Source organism: Miscanthus floridulus, chromosome 18 (genome assembly GCF_019320115.1).
Source record: "Miscanthus floridulus cultivar M001 chromosome 18, ASM1932011v1, whole genome shotgun sequence".
In the NCBI taxonomy this organism is placed as follows: domain Eukaryota; kingdom Viridiplantae; phylum Streptophyta; class Magnoliopsida; order Poales; family Poaceae; genus Miscanthus; species Miscanthus floridulus.
In genome coordinates, this window is record NC_089597.1 from 91110555 (window position 1) to 91119610 (window position 9056).

Consider the following 9056-nt stretch of genomic DNA (forward strand, 5'->3'; position numbering starts at 1 on the left):
CAAGACTTGGCGCCGATGGACAATGGCAACGGTGAAGAGCAAGTAAAGTCAAGATCGATGAACCAATATGATCACGTGATGATATGAAGTGGATCATATCATTGTTGATCGTGTTGGTGCATGTGTTGCATCGACGTTGGAGGAGATGGAATGGAATGCGCAAGGCAAAGGTATAACCTAGGGCATTTCATTTCATCGGTCATAGGTGTGTAGAGAAGTTTATGACCAGGTTTAGGATAGATGGCCGTACTATCAAGAGGGGCAAACTTGTTTGCATATCGGTCATCTAGTGCCACTTGAGTGATCTAACATTGCATCGTCGCTAGGATCGAGTGGCGTGGCAAGTTGAGTGGCTAACATCCTTTGGGAAATGATTGTGAAAATGCTAACACACATACACATAGTGGTGTACACTTGGTGATGTTGGCACATTTACAAAGGAGGTGGTGTTTGCAGAGGTGAGATGGGTTTGGGGTCGCTTTCAGGAAAATGGAATGCCTATTTTCTATTGCGCCGGATGCAAGTTCTTGTGGTTGGCACATTGGAGCAAGGGTGAAGAAGTTAGAAGTGAAAACGAGTTGATCGCAAAGACGCTGGCGTCGGTCAACTGACCGGACGCTGGGTCTGAAAGCACCGGACGCTGGCAGGCTACGTCCGGTCAGGCTGACGTACGGTGACGCAGAAATTGGAGTGTGACCGAACGCTGGGCTGCGTCCGGACGCTGGGGGTTCAGTGTTCGGTCAGTTGAAGCTGCTGCGTCCAGTCAGGTCAAGTGACCATTGGAATCGGGACACGTGGCCGTCTGTGGGCGACCGGACGCTGAGGTCCAGCGTCCGGTCAACACGACCGGAGCGTCCGGTCGGCCTGATTTTTGCCCAGTGAAGGGGTAATGGCTAGTTTAGCCCTTGGGGCTATAAATAGAAGTGGCCTTTGGCCATGGCTGATGTGGAGCACCTTGGGGGACTTTGTGTCCGTGCTTGAGAGTGCTTAGGAGCCCTCCATCTCACACATACTTGATAGCGATCATCCGATTGTGTGAGTGAGCGATTCTAGTGCGATTGCATCGTGAGGTTGCATCGAGTGGCACTAGGTGATCGAGTTGCAAGCCAGTGGTGCTTGTTACTCTTGGAGGTTGCCACCTCCTAGATGGCTTGGTGGTGGTCTCCGTCGAAGCGCGCAAGAAGCTTGTGCGGTGCTCCGGAGAAGTGCTTGTGAGGGGCATTGTGCTCGCCCTGCGGGAGCCATGAAGAGCAACTCTAGTAAAGTGTGTCATTGAGCTACCCTCACTCAAGGGGTAGGTTCTTGCGGCGCCCGACGTGCGGGCTTAGCGGGTGATGCTAATTAGCCGCCGAACCACCAAGTGAGCGGTCGACACAACGGGGACTAGCGTGTTGGCAAACACGTGAACCTCGGGAGAAAAATCATCGTGTCAACCTTGTTCTTCCCATTGGTTTGCATCCCCATTACACAAGCTTGCAATTACTTTTATACATATTAAGCTTGTATAGTTGCTCTTGTAATTAGATAGCTTGTGTAGCTTGCTAATTACCTTCTTGCTTGTGTAGCATAGAAGTAGCTCCCTTGCGTGGCTAATTTGGTTTTAGTAACCTTGTTAGTCACATTGCTTAGTTTGTGTAGCTAAGTATTTGTGCTCTCTAATTAGGCATTGGTTGCCTTGTTATTGAGCATTGCTAGTGAGCTTAGTTAGCTTTGTGCTTTTGCTTACTAGCATGTGTAGGAGCTCCCTTGTTGCTTAAAGTACTAGTGGCATAGGTTTGTGTAACCTTGCTCCTAGAATTGTTTAGGAGAGCTCTAACTAGCCCGGCACCTTTGTTGCATAATTGTTATCTTTGCAAGATGCTAGTGAATATATATAGTGGGGTATAGTCTTGGCTAGACCGATAGTTTTAATTCCGCATTTGTATCGGTTAGCCGACGCGATTAAGTTTTAGAAAAGACTATTCACCCCCCTCTAGTCGCCATCTTGACCCTTCAACTGGGACTTCAGTCGTCTGGTCGGCGACCATGCCTGTGGTGCGTGTCCCTGCACTCCTCGATGGTCAGGCCGGGTCCTGTATCGCCTGCTCTTGCCGCAACTCGATGGACGTCATCATCGCGCTGGGCTTGGCGCTGATTATTGATGACGCTGTGAGAATCATGGTTCAACCCGAGCCGTTCGCACACAGGTGGTCGATGTGGAGCGAGTGCTGGGTCGAGCTGTGGTGCAATCGCGGACTCCTACTCCACTCCCGGTAACTGTAGTGGCGAGTGGACGGATCGATTCGACTGGTATGGCTCTATACCCCAGTGGGGCAAGAGGCCATGAGCCAATGTCGCGATACGGAGTCTCCACCTGTTGAACGGCAATGGTCTCCACCAGCGCCCGAAGGTTCCAGTGGATTGCCAGCTCCTAGGGGTCGGCCGGCTTTGGGAGGCCACACAGAAGCTTTACCGTAACTACGATGTTCTAGCCAGCTCAAGCGAACTGAGGGGATCATTCTCCCCATCTAGGATGTTGCGCTGGACCTGACGGGCGTGAACCTAGGCGCCGCTCACCTAGTTACACATGTGTGGCGTAGTGTGCTGCATCGAGTGCGCTAGCGTAGGTGGTGGCTGGCTCTGCCACCTTTTTCGTAACTCCTCATCATGCTCTTACGGACGTGCGAGGTCCTCCGCATGAGGGTCCAGAGGGGTGTGAGTCTATAGAGACTCCGCTACCACCGGTGGCTGTCCTGGAGCATCCACCATAGTGCACTCCCAGGACAGAGGGTGGCTAGGTGCCACGATGTTGCCAATGCTGGAGCCAATGCTTTCGACCTCGTCATCCACAAGGTCATGAAAGGAGGCAGGAGCATAGCCCGCCATCCCCACGAATTTAGATGTGAGAGAGGGCGGTGTCAGCATCCTTCGGAGCCCTCATGCGTACACGTTCGCAGGGGACACAAATCCATAGGGGAACCGGTCGCACAACGGTCATGGTGGGGACAACGGTGTCCCTCTGGAGAGTCGGCGAAAGGTGTTAAATAGTGAATAAAGAACAATATATATGTTACTCACAATGGAGTTTGAGGCCAGCATGGGCTCAAAGCGAAGCGCAGGTGCCTCGACGTTGAGGTTGTCGAGTGGCCCAGGGCCGGCAAAGGGTGCTCCTCCTCCAGTTGGCACCGGGACAGGTGCCTCCTCGCGAAGGCGGAGTACACCAAGCTGGTCAGCGCTGAAGTCTAGACTTCCGAAGAGGAATGTTTGGAGCGGCTCGAAGATGAGAGGAACCCACATCCCAATAGGTAAGAGCGTGGGAAACTCTAGTGAGCCGAAGCGAATTGTATCGCTTGAGCCCGCCATGTCGAAGATGGTGGAAAGATGGGCCATCCAATGATCAAAAGCATGAACGCACGGTGTCCTCCCCACGGACGCGCCAACTGTCGGTGCGAAAAGTGACCAACAAGTAAATACTTGTAGTTTTGTCGTACGTTGTGATTGGATGTAGCCTACCACTCAATGACATAGGATTTATACTGGTTCAGGCAACGTGCCCTACGTCCAGTTTTAGTCGGTCGGTGACTTTATTCCTGAGCCCAAATGCTCGAAGTTTGCTGTGGGGTTACAAACGAGTGGGAATAAGAAGGGGGTGTTAAAGGTCCGGTCGAACTCTAAACCAAAGGGCCGAGAGTGACGGGAGCTCTAACATGCGCTAAGTATTGGAGCGTATGCTCTGTGTAGCTTTAGAGTTCTAGAGCTGTAGAGCTATTCGAATGCTTAGATTGTCTAGAGACAGCCAGAGAGAGTCTGAATGACCGTCCCTGTTGGAAGAGAGTGCGTCCCCTTTTATAGGTGAAGGGGATGGCCTTACAAGTTAGAGAAAAAGGAGGGAGAGTGTGTACATATGCTACCTAGTCTTGTTGCTCACGCCATTGAGTACAAGACGTTTTATCGGCGCCCATAATATTGTTCATGCCTAGATACGTCTGGCAGGTTTTATCGTGTTCGACTGGTATGGTAAATGTCGACGCCTACAATACTGTAAGGCAAATGTCGGCGCCCACACCACTGTTTGGGTTTTGACATGCCTGGAAGGTTGCATAGTACCCGTCTGGCATGGCCTGGTGGTACTACCCTGCAGGTGTGTAGGGTATGGTAGGGTACGGTCCTCGGTATTGCGGTTTGACTTGAGCGCCTTACCTTATCTGCTCCGCCTGATCCTTGGGTCCTCACCTAGCGGGCGTGCTTGGTCGGTCGTTCCCAGTCGGCTCCGACCGTGTCGGTCGGGGAAGAATCACGAGCGGAGGTCCGGCGTATCCCCGGTCGAAAAAGGAGGTCGGAGTCGGACTGTGTCCCCTCTTTTGACCAGGCCTTCCGGTCGAAGACCGGATCGTTCTTTAGGCCGGTCATTAGGTAACTTGGCCGGCCCGGGAGGCGCGCGTTGTCGCTACGCCGTCAGCTGAACCGAGTTTTTGCTGGGAAGTGGGCCCATTGGGGACCCCGGGTTTATGAACCCGACACTTCTAAAATAATGAAAACAAAGAATGCAATATTTGCAAGCTAATAGTCTTCATCATTATCTTTTGACAGATAAATTCCACAAACAGCACATATAGAAATTCTGATATTTTAGATCAGTTGTTAGAACTAAAAAAGAAGTTATTGCTATTTTCCATCCTCGTTTCAGCTGTCTAGAAAAACTCAACAGGAATTACACAAAGTAAATTCTTTTTTATGGCAAACCAAGCCCAGCAACTGCACAAATTATATATAACGGTTTGAATCCATAATATTACCACAAGAAAAACAATTTCTATGGCAACATTTCATGTTCTATGCACCATCTTAATATAAACCCCAACAAAAAAAAGGAACTACTCTATTTGAAGGCAGGCTCTATAGAGGTTTCTTTTTGTAGAAATGGAATGCTCACGATACCGGCCTCATCAAATACACACTTCTAAATTTAAAATGACTATGCTGACCTTTTATACACTAAGTGGAGGTCAAAACTTACTGGTGGACTTTTTTCAAACAAAAAAGGTATGTTATTCTTTTGTACACTAAATATATGCATATCAATCTTGGTTAGTTGGTTTAATTCCTTTTAAAACACGGAGCGCAGGAATCACAGACAACACTTCCATTAATAATATCTCAGCTGACTTAGGTACGGTAATTCTTTTTTACTTGTATCAAGGGACATTCAACTAGTATAGTATAACAAATATGAATTTTTAGCTCTGCAGCTGGCCACAGAATAACTTATTCTATGGCCACTTTGAATTATGATAGTTACTATATTAATTTACGAAACTACAATAACTCCTTACTAAGTGATTTACTATAACATTATGATAAATATCACCGTGAGTTGTAGTAACACGAGTATCGTAAATGTATATTCATGTTATCGTAAATTGGTACAAACATTATCGTAAATCAAGGTGGCTATAAAATAAGTTATTCTATGGCCAGCTGCAGGATAGCCGTACATATATTCTCTTAGTTCACCATAAAATTGTAATATAGGTTTTTTCTAACATGAATAGATAATACCTCTTCAAGACAATGCCAACATGTGTACAGAACATAAAGAATATGTGCTGGTATGGACTAGAAATTTGATGAACACAGGTTCAACACTTCTCCATCCATTCCAAAATCAAATTATAAAGTAATTTGATGTGCACATGTTGGTATTTTTCCTATAAACTTGGTCAAAGTAAAATAAGTTAATACAACTTAAAACAGCTATATGTTTAATTGAAGGGAGTACTAATGAAACCATGGATATGGGAAATTCCACACAGAAAAACCACCTTCGAAGTTAAAACTAAACCAAAAAAATACCCTATCTTGAATATTTTTTGACAACGATGTATCGATCATATTCGTGGATATACGTTACAAGAAAGAAGCAAGAAAATATATATTATATCGGTGCACACTTATACCAAATGCTACATCAAAATTAATGAAGAACAGTGGCTAAGAATCTCGAAGAGATTTGTGGCATTAACCTTGATCGTGTGTATCTCTGTTCAGTGTCAATTTATTCATAAAGTCAATTAACCACTTGCCAAAGAATATGGTTATCTAGAGCGGAGTTTACAGTTCCAATTAATTGTCTACAGAAATAGCTACTAGATTTGATGAAAAATGATGCCAACGACATAGACGGAGTGATGCTGACCTGCGTGCCATGAATCACCCTTATTATTAGGGCAGTGAAAGGAAGAGATCGAGGCAAATAGGAGGAAGAGATATTGGCGCGGCTCAATCAGATACTGATTTTACAGCTGTTGTAAAACCTATCATCGGATTGAACCTCACCAATATCGCTCTTTCCATTGATCAAACATATATGCATGCAGATCATGCACGGATGGAGCTCTCGTCTGGTTTTGCCGCTAGCAGCCTTATAAGGAGTAGGTTTTCCACCCTCTCATCACCTACAACTTTGACATTAGAGAATCCTAAAATTAAGAGTAGATCAAGCTCAACAGATAGTAGATCATATTTGATGCATGTATGCAACAAGAAAGATATTTACATACCAGCAGATCGCGATCATCGGATCCCGCCCTTCATCGATCAGATCGAAGCGAATGCATCTAGAAACCACACGGTTAGTGGGGGGAAAACAACAAAAGAAACTTCGAAAGTCTCTGAGTATTGCTAGGGTTATTTGGAAGCGTATCATGAAACTCTCCTTTGCAAATGGTGATCTTACACAACACCTGATATATATTGCTGCTATTGACAGCATGCTGTTGAGAGATTAGCCATGCAGGAGCTTAGATGCAGGCCAGCCAGAAGGCCAAGAACACACAGTGATGAAAGTGATTTTGTAGCGAAACAGAAGAATGAAGATGGAGAAAAGGTCGGGCACAAACTGGAGGGGACCTAGCTAGCATGCGATGGGTTTTTATGCCCAGCCTCCATGAAGGAGGGTAGTGAGCAGAATGATGAGCAAGGGCAGATGAAAAGATATACTCCTATATGTAGTACACATTACACAGTTGCATGCATGTATGGTCGGCATAGAATAGTGCGGTAGGTCGAGCGTTTTGCGGATGAATAATATGACCACTCGTGCTCCTTCAGTTAGTAACTGCAACAATTATCAGAAAATTTGGCAGATGTTTTGGTTCACTGATTGAATAACATATAGATAAATAATATTGATTTGTCACACAAAACTGCAGCCACAAAGTTTTCCTGTTGCTACATTAATTATATTCTGCACAGATCGATCGAAATGGTTGTTAGGCTGTGTTTAGTTCCCAAAAAGTTTCCTAAAAAGTGCTACAGTAGCCATCATATCGAATCTTGCAATACGTGCATGGAGCATTAAATGTAGATGAAAAAAAATTAATTGCACAGTTTGGTTGAAAATCGTGAGACGAACGTTTTGAGCCTAATTAGTCCATGATTGAACAACAATTGCCAAATAAAAACGAAATTGCTACAGTAGCCAAATTTCCAAATTTCGCGAAGTAAACGCAGCCTTATCGTTGGATACGCTGGATGTGTTCAGAGAGAGAGAAGGAAGAGGAGGAAGACGACGAGGATCGGAAGGCGGAGACCTAGCTAGGTGGGCAGCATCGGGAGCAGGAGCGCAGAATGTGTGTGCCTAGAAAGAAGCCTGGGAGGCCCGTACAAAAGTCTCGGAGTTTCTTAATCGGGAGCACCTTGCACGTAAATCTGTCTGCAATCTGAAGCCCAGTTTCTTAATCGCGAGCTCCTTTTCTTAATTAACTCAACGACGCCGGCTGGCCTCTCTCTCTGTCTCTCTCTGCGTGCGTGTGTGAGAAGAACGAAAGAAAGGCGGCCGTGCCGGGCAGCAGCAGCAGCAGCTGGCGGGCAATCAGAACACCTGCTACAAAGCGGGGACAGCGGCGCCAAAGCGGCTCTGCCGTGACACCGGCGCAGGGGACACGCCCAGCATAGGGTTGCTCTACCTGATCTCGTCTTTCCCTATCATCATAATAATGGTTTTCTTTTTCGCATCCCTTCGTGCGTCGTCTCTTCCTTCCTTCCTCCCCTTCCTTTTGCACTACCATGCAGCAGCATCTATGATCTATCTCCCTGCAGGCTGCAGCAGCCAGCAGCTGCATCCATCCATCTTACAGTACTATTATCGAAAGCGTCTTCAGTTTACTGTGCGCATGCATGAGCATCTTTTACAGTAGCTAGTACTACTCCATGAATCATTATAAAACTAGGTCAATTACTTTTGAATAGGTTTTATGATGCGCATGAGCATCTTTATGTATTTACAGGAGCTATATACTCCAATGCAAGTCTCCAATGCAATACATATAACTAGGTCAATTACTTTTGAATTGAGCCGTGCTAATAATTCATATGGGGGTTCAAACTGATGTCAGTGGACCATCCAGCGAGCTGAGCTTCCCATATACGATGATTATGATATGTGGTTCCACGCAGACAAAAAGCGCAAAAGGGAGATCGATGCTCTGGAGGAGAAAGGATGTGGCGTGTGGTATAGCTAGCTAGACTGGTTGCCGTGATGATAGGAGGGGCTCAGGTGGCGTGCCACGCCCTCACTAATCAGATTCCCACGCGCTAACCCAACAAAATCATCCCCCTCCCCACACTTTTTTACCCCTCCGGCCGGGTGAAATTAGTTACCAGCTACCATGCACCTGCGGTCAAACTGGGGTTAACGACAAGACGGCATGCTTGTAGCCCTACGAATCATGATGCCGTATATGTAACAGTTCTCTGGTGTTGTACAATATGTATGTGCGTACTACGCAGGTCGCACACACAAAGGAGACACCCCTTTGTATCTCATCGCAAAAAAATAACTCAATGGACGACGGCCGGATGAGCTTCCTAGCTAGCTAGTCGGTGCATGTAATCATGGTGTGGACGTGGAGGGAGAGCACATGCAGATAGAAAGGAGACACCCCTCGCATGCTTCGCTCCTGCCCGGCATGAGCGGCCGTCGAAACCGGCCGCCGCTGCCTCGTGTAGCCCGCCCGCCGGCCCCGTGCGCGTTCGGCCAGTTCCACCACCCCTGCCTGCACATGCGTGGAGACAGT